Source organism: Brienomyrus brachyistius, chromosome 21 (genome assembly GCF_023856365.1).
Source record: "Brienomyrus brachyistius isolate T26 chromosome 21, BBRACH_0.4, whole genome shotgun sequence".
In the NCBI taxonomy this organism is placed as follows: Eukaryota; Metazoa; Chordata; class Actinopteri; order Osteoglossiformes; family Mormyridae; genus Brienomyrus; species Brienomyrus brachyistius.
Genome location: NC_064553.1, coordinates 9857597 through 9867788, shown reverse-complemented (window position 1 = coordinate 9867788; position 10192 = coordinate 9857597).

The following is a 10192-nucleotide window of genomic DNA, read 5'->3' as shown; positions in this document are numbered from 1 at the left end:
AATTTGGGAAGTTCTCCCAAAAGCTCCGGTTCCGTGCAGGTTTTTATTCCCCTGAGAATGCCCCCCACCAAACAGGGAAATTAACCTCTGTTTGTACTGCCGCTGATGTGTGGGGGGAGCGCGATGGTGTGGGTGGGGCTGCTCGATGGCGAGCGCCCAGTCACCGTTCCAGTGGACGATGGCACCAGTGACCGTTCCAGTGGACGACGTCCTCACTGCGGCTGTGTCTCTGAAATATTATCCTTAATGTTGTGCGACGGCGAGTGGAGTCATTTGATCTTAATCTCCAGTGAGCAGCTGAATTATTCTAAACCCCAGCCAACAGAAGCGTATTAAAAAAGCTTTTCAAGCAGATTGATGCTATTTCAACAAATCGTGCATCAATTGTGAAAGAAATTATAACAATTACAATAACACAGCGGTTTGGTACTTCAGGCCAAGCCAGTGTGTGCTTCTTAATCATAGACCCAGTAACCCACTGTAAATGCTGAGTATTGTTCCACAATGGGTTAAGGAATGGTTGTGACACAACTGAAGAAAAGCAGGCTTTCTTTGAAGCTGAAGGTCCATTTGAAATGTGCCACCCAGTCAATCAGCAGCTCCATCATGGCTAATCAGTGGCACAGAACCTAACAGATGAAGTGGATCACCATGGCCAGGATTTCAAAATTTCCTTATGAAATGTTCTAGAATATTACTGTAAACCATGCGACATCAAAACAGATCTTTTAAAATATCTCTGAATTATTCATGTATGTAGATGAACTAGGCATATCTTTTTTATAACATTTAATTTAAGTTCTGCTCCTTATATATTAATAAACTGTTACTAATCTTTTGATAACATATTATATATATATATATATATATATATTCACTTATAGTCAAATTTTGAAATTTACTACAAAGATATCTTACTCCTGCTTCACAAAGTATTTACTAAAAAGCTTGTAAATCCACATTTCTGAGTATGCTCACTATCCCATTGTTTTGTATTCGCGAGTGATTTACAAACTGTTTTGTAAATAAGCAGAGCAAGATGTGATTGTAGTACATGCAAGATATAATTGCACTACATTTGAAATTTGTTTGTAAATGAATGAAACGTTCTATCTATTAATATGTCACAAAATGATGAGCAACCGTTTCTTAATAGTTAAGGAGTAGACAAACTATAGTGTTGCCCTTTTTGTAATATTTAATTATCCGAGAGTTTGAAGTGAACTACCAGTAATGGATTTACAAGTGCGTTTGTAGTGCTGCAGGACGGCCAACCCCGTTTAATTGGCTGCTAATGGCTTATCGATTTGTTCGGCACCGATTGTGCGCTGTAAGGTGCGTCTCGGGCAGGGGGCCAGCCGGCAGCGAGCCTTCGCACGAACACACATGCAGTTTTTTGCAGGGGAGAACCCCGGTATAGTCTAAGTTTAGCTAGTGCGCCGTGAGAGGGGGACAGCATACCGCCAAAGACCACATAAGAACCTCATTACAGACTCCTCATTGTGTTCCGTTGGTGCCAAACCCCAAGAGTCTAGTTTTTTGGGGGGAGAGAAATAAAAGCGAGCCGTCGGGATTGAACTGGGGCCAAATGTTCTCGCCACTCTTCAAACAAAATAATAAAAAAATAAATAAAAAAATGCATGGAGGCCAGCGTTAGCTGTGTCACAGCACACACTGCCTTTATGACCTCTCCATAAGACATTCATAGCTAATTTGATATATGGGACAGTTTCACCCAGAGTTACTCAACCCTTTCTGTGTAACATGAAGTCCTTAACACGTCTCCTGGCCTGTTGAGCGTTTACAGATCGTGACTTCTAGTTTGACTTCTGGCTCAAATAAATGTCCTCTTTGTAACATATAATATATCTAGAGTGGAATAAACACGGTTTTTAAACACTTTTCGGACTGTATATTTAGGCTGTGATTACATGGGGGAAGGAGTGGTCGTTACATCCTCTTTGTAGACGCGCGGAGGGGACACAGACATGCAGGAATGCAGATCCGAACGATCCCAAATCTCTTCATCGTGGCCGGCTCGGGGAGGGTGGGCTTGGGGAGGGCGGGCTTCTGGAACACCTTACTGTTTAATAATGATGGTTTTAATCATTTTCTCTCGAGCCGCAGCCAGCTTTGGAACAATGGCCTCACTTAAGTAAATAGTGAGCAGGGAATGTGGGTTGAGGGTGCAACGTATGGTGGGGAGAGGGATACGAGAGAAACTTTCCTGGGGGGGCGACGTGGTCTCAGGAGATCCATGGCAAAAGGCCCCCCCTGGGACAGTGTCGCCATCTCGTCCCGTCACCTGCCTCGTGACCGCAGAGAGGAAACGTTCCCAGACGTTTATAAATTTGCCCTGAGCCTGGTCACATGACGGAGGATCCCCGAGATAGCTACCAGCACTCGGTGCCCGTTTACAAATATGTGCGTGCGGCAGAGGGTGAGCAGAACGGAGACTTGGGCGATAATTCCTCACCAGGGAGACGGCCCCACCATTAATCTTCATCGTCTGACAGCTCTGAGGATTTTTTCAAGGAACACCATTTCCTTGAGTCATTATAAAGCCTCACTCAAGCAAAGACCCCTTCTGAAAGGGGTAAGGGGGGGGGGGTCTCCCTGGGGTATGCCTGAATCGGTAAAGCCTTGCTGTTCATGGGGGGGGGGGGGGGTATTTTGAAGGGGTGGGAGGGTGGTTGAAGAAAAATTACCAGTGTGCTTACTGTGTGCCACCCACCTCTGCTGGTCAGTAAGTGCCTCCCACTGAGTGTCTTTTAAGCTGTGAAACACCAATTATCAAGAGCTGAATTAACAGCTAATTCTGAGCAGCGGGGGCTGTTAACAAATAATAAATAATCACTTCGTTGGACTAGTTAAAAAAAAGTGATTAGTGATTAATTCAAAACATTTTACCTTTATTAAACACCATGTATATACCTATGTCTGTAACCACCAAGAGACTATGTACTAACTATTTATTTAACACTTTTTAACATTTATTTTATATGATACGATAAAACTCATTTGATTCCTGGGCTGGGGGGAGGAGGGGGAGGACAGAATTGGCCAACATTACAAAAATAAATCCCATCACAAACCTTCCCAAAGAAAATGATTAATAATGTATTGTTATCCAATTAATAAATATTAATAATCAATATATACTACTTTATGTATAATAATAATAATAATAATAATAATAATAATAATTATTATGCTTGGTACAGTAGTTGAATAGAATCCAATGAGTAATTGAGCTGCAGAAGGGTTATATCGGTCTGCAGCCTGTACTTAGCAGAATCAACATGAAAAGCTTAATCCCAAGTGTTCCTTAACCTCTGAGTGCCACTATTTGATGACTTTGGCTTGAGTAAATAACCCAGCTATGGCAACAGCTGCACATACCTGGGAAAGAGAGGAAATAGCTATGCACTGCGTTAAAGCGCAGTGAGATCACTGCGCTCGCGTTCCCCCCCGCCCCATGCGTATCTGCCTCGGCGAGACGGAGGGTTCCGGGGACAGCTGTGCCATTGAGAGCCAGGGCCCGCCATTTGCTGTCACTGGCCATCCTTCAAAGAGAATGAAACCACAGCCTCCATGGTCACCCCACCCGGGAATCCCGAGGAGGGAGGGACACAGGGAAGCGGAATATTGTAACAAGATCCCTGGTTTTTCTGTCCTGGTTCCCCCCACATAAAACAGAGATCACTGCAACGCTAAAGATAATACCTACTGCTAAGAATCACATTCTTCATATTCACTTTCTCAGCGTCTTTATTCACATTTTTAGTACGAAAATGTTTTCGGAACCCTCAGCTGGATCCAAAAAATAGATCCCTGCAGTGTCACAGAGAAGTTCCTCTTCGCCTTCATCCTGCTCCTCTCAGGCCATCCTGAACTGAGAAGAAAAAAACGGTACAAAAACATTTATTCTCCAGATATCAACCAATCATAAATCATAAATTATCTTGAAATCAGAATAACTTCTCGAGCGAGTCATCGGCGCTTTATCATTGCGCAATCAGCAATTTCGGGAAAAAAAATATTTCAACCAACAACGATGCTTTATTGAGTCCAGGTTTTCTTTCATGAAACAGTAAAAAAAAAAAGTCACTTTAAGCAAAACGTTCCTTTGGGAAGGTTGGCAACCTGGCCGATCGGATGTCAGACACGCCATACATCTCTCAGCCCAGCTGGCTCAATGGCAGCGATGAAAAGTGTAGCTATAGCAAATATTTACCACAGTAGGGTCATAACCTTTACCATCAATAGCAAGCAGCTCATAATTATGTGTTAGTCTGGACAGGGTATGATTACATTACACCAGGAGCTCGGAGACACCTGGGCTACAAATGCTAGATTTCCGCCGATTCGGCCAAACGCACAGACTACTCCCGTTGACTCTGTGACAATGAAAGCACTTTGAGTCAGTACGGCTAGCACACTGTCGCCGAGCTTTCCATGCGTTCTGGAATGCGTCCCGGGATGGTATGAGATGAAGACCAAGAAGGGTTTTTAAAAGTGAATTTAATTAGCTACAAATCGTATGGGGACCGAGGGAGCCCAGATTGTGCTGTGCATTCCACCACTTGTCGCCGCCGAGAAAAGGGCACGCTAACTTCTTGCGTACTCAAACGCAAGTCCTCCATTACAATTATATTCTTAATTCTGCATTTGTTCCCCCAGGGTCCTAGAAGGGCCAGTGTTGACCTCACTGTTGCTAAGCACTTCGGTAATTAAGGTACACAGAGCCAAAGCTAGCCAGTCCTTTTAAAGTGTTCTTGGAAATTGCTAACAGCTCCGATTTGCTCATGTACTACATTAGCAAAACAAATAGATAAAATGAACCCAACAGCGGCATCTGAAAGGTAAACTGTGCACTTGTGACCTCGCTGGGATTTTGTGGATTACAATGAAGGGCTGTACAGACCCTGAACTGGACATCAAGGTGGAAGAGGTCCAAAGACAACATTCCAACCTGTTAAAAAAATAGGTCCGTAAGTAAACGCGATCGAATTTCTTGTCTTTATCGCTGGAATTTTAATTTCTGAAACAGTGTTCTAAAGCGATCCACATGTAATATATTGAGATTTCCAGTAAAGGGAAATATATTTTTATGCTGAGATATATTTTTATGGTGAAAGAGAAGCTGGTAATAGAAATTCGGAATGCCAGTGGACTGAGCCTGCGTGTCCGTCATTCTAAGCGACCTGACACGTTCAGCTTTCTAATGAGGCTGAAGTTATTTGTGGGTTTGTTGTGAGCGGCTTGCTGCTGGAGATGCAACTGGGGCTGCAGTCAGTTGCCGTTGTTTTGTAGCTGTACCACCAAGGCTGCTTAAAACAGTATATGGAAGTCTTCGCGGTACTCTCCAGCCCCCGCAGGCTATTAAATGTTCACTAAACGAGGTGGACGGCCCCTCTTTGGCTCATCGGCCGAACCTGTAAAAGAGAAGCAGGATAGTTGTCCTGATGAGGCAGCTCTGCTTCACTGCTCTGTATGGTCATCTCCTCGCTGACCTGCACGGTCCAGGCTAACATCCCATCGCACAATGAGACAGGTCCATTCGCCAGAGAGCAGTTTCAGGAATGTCGGATTTGATTGCCAGTGAGGGAGCCACTGCGATCGATCGCTTGGGTATGTTAACGGCGCCCGGTTCCTTTGTGTTTGGAAGCAGGATCCCTGGAACTGTCGTCGTGGAGATCCCCAAATTGCTGCCCCCCCCCCCCCAAAATCATTCCCTAAAGAAGAGAGGCAAATTAGCCCAAGACCAAAGAAAAGCATCTGATTATGCAAAGCAGAAGAAAAACACACACTTTAATTAAAGATATAATTACCATAATTCTTTTGTCCTCTTTGGTTTTAGTGACTCATATTTGATAGATGTTTGTATTGAATGGTATATGCTATATCTGTCATAAATAAACTGGCCTATACCATGAATATACCAGAGCAGTGGAACATTTTTTAGTTTGGTATTCATCTAGAACCCTTCATCTGTGTGTGCGTGTGTGTGTGTGTGTGTGGCCATGACAGGAAATTTACTATGAAACATTTTTTAAATGGTGCTCCATTCGCCTTTTGCATTCAGATGATTGTCAGATCCCTATTGCACATCTCACGTACAACCTCGGGATGTATGACAGAATCTATAATTCCTGACATGGAATTTATATCGCACGGCAAAACCAGGAAAGCAGAGAGGGCACATCCTCAAAGGTCATGCTCATGAAAAAAACGGAGCCAAGCAAAATTCCAGGTCAGTGCACTTAAACCATGACTACACACTCAAGGCCCAATGTCTCAGGCTTCCGATCACAGTACATGCCCCCATGCCCCGCTGACCTTTGACCCCTGGAACCTGCCACGGTGTCTGGTTCCAGTCCAGATGTGACGGGGAGCTGTGTCATCCTCTCCAACAGGCTCCCACGTCCATTCCGGAATGCCATGTTCTCGTACGTCCGACGCCACTGGCCTGTCAAGGAGACTGCTGACCCGAATGTGCCCCTCAACCCCCCCCCCCCTTCATGACCCAAGTACTACCCTAACCCGTGTTTTATTTAAAGCACGCTTCACACTGCACTCCTCTGCTAACGCAGCACATGTGGTGTTAAAGCGCATCACATTCATCTCCTACCCACCCCTCCCGAAACAACGCATTCGATGGAATCACTGCATTCATTATCTTCGCGACCTGCAGCCACTCCGCCCGCCGCATTTACGCCTTCGGAATTTAACGCTGACGGCGGATCGCGCTGCGGGATCATGCTGCTTATCCCAAAAGGCCGACGACTGCTGACTGCGAGCGATTGTTTCAAAAGGCTCCGAAAGACTCATCATATAAAGCAGAGTTTATGGTGGCAAAAGGGGAACATTTCCATGTGCTGCAAACAAGCCTGAAGTATTTATAGAGAGCGTTTGCCAGCGATTTACATATTAGAATTACTATGTCTGTGGTGGTCCCCCTCATTTTATATGCCCCCCCCCCCCCCCCCCCTCTTGGCCTGCAAAGGTTAATCGATATGATAACGCTCGCTCGATTCTTCATTTTAATTACCGGCCGCAAACTTGCATCATTTACCCAATTAATCATAACCACATGAACACCGCGGTTATTTTTATTTGCCGCTACAATTTGCACGTTATTGCATGTTGATATATAAAGCGCATGAATTTTAATGCGCGCCACTGAGGGGGGAGCGTTACGTAAGTGGAAGGAATGCGTCAGAGAGGATAATGCAGGGCGATGCTCGTTTTCAGCGGACGCCTCACGTTGACAGACCTTGTTGTCCTACTTGTGTATTATTATGTCCTGTATGCATATTGCATGGATATTGTATGGATATTGCATGGATATTGTATGTGTGTAATTGTGCGCTATTGCACTAGTGCTATTTAATGTCCTTCATTGTTACACGTTAGGAGGAACACAAACAAGTATTTCATTGTAAAAATAACTGCTTTAATACTGGTCACTTTAGCACTAGACACATGAACATTGGACATTTTAACACTAGACACTTTGACAACTATCCTTCTTCTATATATTTATTCAAATGTTTATATATATATATATTATTTATGTATATAATAATTGAATACCCTTATTATTTTTGCCTATTGTGATATATTTCTATAAAAAAAAATCTGAATCTAAACGCACTAGCTGCTATGCATCATAGCTCAGTGTGCGGGATGGAGTCATTATTTCAGGGGTGCGGCTTCGTCTGCTGTTCAGGTCCGTTTCATAACCGGCTTGATTTCGGGGTGAGAAGTCTGGCTCGATGACTATGGCCGCCTGTCCTTTCTTTGGCCCGTGAGCCTGTAGTTTGTCCTTGACACATCTGCATTTCTGTTTGCGGTGTTTTGATCCCGTTTATGTTTATTGCCGCTTGTTTGATCCCCCATTTGTGTGCCGGAGTCAGACACCCCCAGGAAGGCGGTGCATCTGGAATGGTGGGGGGGTGGGTGGTCTCCCACCAGCCAGGGCCTCCGACATGTCAGGGCGTCTGCAAGGTGGTGCCCACACACCACGAGCATGACACAAGTCCCCTCTGTCCCTCTCCCATAGAGCCCCCACCCCCACCCAGCTAGCGGACAGCCCCCACAGAACAGGAGGCGATGAGCAGATGAAAAACCGCCATGACAGAGGCTCAATTGAAAATAAGAGAAGCAAGCAGCACGGGGGGGTTGGGGGGGGGGGTTTAATTAACGGCTTCATGTTGGGCAACGGAGGCTGGGGGGGGGAGGGCGGCCGTGGGGGTGTCGCCTCAGAGATGGCCCTACCCTGGCACACATCCCGATCCTGTTCCCGCTTTCATTGCTAACGACAATACCCCCCACATTAAGAGTTCCCATTATCCACACATCTCGTTCTTAGCTGCTCAACAGAGCCTGAATGAATACAGCAGGGCGTCTTGGGGGGGGGGGGGTGGCAGGGGGGGAGAGTCACAACGATGTGTTCAGAGTCACAGCCAGCCCTGCTGAGCTGCCTCCATTGACTGTACACAACTAACACACTAACAACCACTAACTTGGTTTTTGCCTCCCGAGGGTGTATAAGGCGGCTCTTTAAAGAGCTCGATCGGTATCACTGTAGTCGACAAACAAAACACCGCCTGGCGAACTTTAGCCAGTTAGCCCGGAAAGTTAAAGGAACAGCACTGGATGAAGTGAAACGTACTGGCTATTTCTGCTGGAAACAAACGACTCATGTGGAGGCACCCGAATGGAAAAGCAGACTAATATCATATATGAGAAGCACGAAATTTCTTTAAATGACTTGTGGGTATAAATGACAAAATAGGGTCAGAAATTGATTGATTCCAAACAAATCAACTCAATATGGGCTCACAGCTATATTTTGGTTGAAATGTTACATTACTGCCAGTTGATGGTTGTTTGTTCGTTTTGTTTATTTGTTTGTTGGTTTTCTTGCGTTCTCATTTCAGGGACAGCACACCTCTGCATTTCATTATTAACTGCTAAAGTACACAGACTCCCGAACTCCGTCTGACTCCCTCTCACCAAGCACCTAACACTTTGCCATCCCTTGTCTGCCATCAGCTCAGCTGGTGAAGCGATTGTCCTCTCTTCTCCCAGTTAAACCACAGGTTAATGTCACTGACACCCATTGAGGCTTCTTGTTTCCAGGCATATAATTTTTTTTTGTAAAACGGAGACCAACATGTTGCTGGACCACACTGTAAACCAGTAAGATGGGGCACCCTATTACACTGGAATCTCCTCATATTTAGCTACTTCCCTTAGTAGGTACTCACACCTAGTCCAGTTATCTTATACCTTGCCCAAGCACGATGTCCCCCCCTCCCCACTGCCCTACTGGTTTGTGCTCAGCTTGCGCTCAACATTCCAACCCTGAGCACCCTGAGCACATCATCACAGTGCAACTATTTGTGTTGAAGAAAAGCACTTTTGATGCACAGTGCAATAGAACTCATGATTAATGTCCTTTATTTAGTGGCTTATTTAAAGTATTTTTGGTCGTGATGACTCGCAGCCCTCTTGTAGATTTATCGAGTATGCAATGAAGAGATTTTCAATTAATTGTGCTGCACATATAAGAAAATAGTTGTGTATTTTACCAAATACCTCAGAGTTTTTGTGTGTTGCATCCAGTTGTTCCTGGATACTCTCCCCAGGCCAAATTTCCAGCAAACACTGCACCTCTGCCATAGATCAAAGCAGTAAATATTTGCCGCTATCCGATCCGTTCCTTCCGGGTGCAGTTCATGTATAGTGTACTTATATACAGTATGTGTGTGTGTCAGTTGCATCATTGGCATTACGCCTGTGCTCTGTGCCCGGCCACAGTTAGCGATCACACTAGATGTGCACCGTGCGTGTCCAACTGAACTGTGCTCTAAGAGGTATGAAGTGATCACACCAGTCAAACAAACTGGATTTTGGATGCCCAACGTGCTGGGGAATGGTACAAGTCACCTAGTGTGAATACACCCTTAAAGCGTCATTTGAGTACACCCTTAAAGCGTCATTCCTTGGTACTGAGCACAACAATTCTAGAGAGAATGCAGGACATTTTATAAGGAGGCAGTGCTGGTGTGCAGTGTGCTTCAAATAGATTTGCTGAAAATGAACCACAGCCCTAAAACTCTAAAGCACTTTAGCTAGCGATACCTTGAGTCCCGTCTTTCACTCAAGGCTCCTGCCTTCC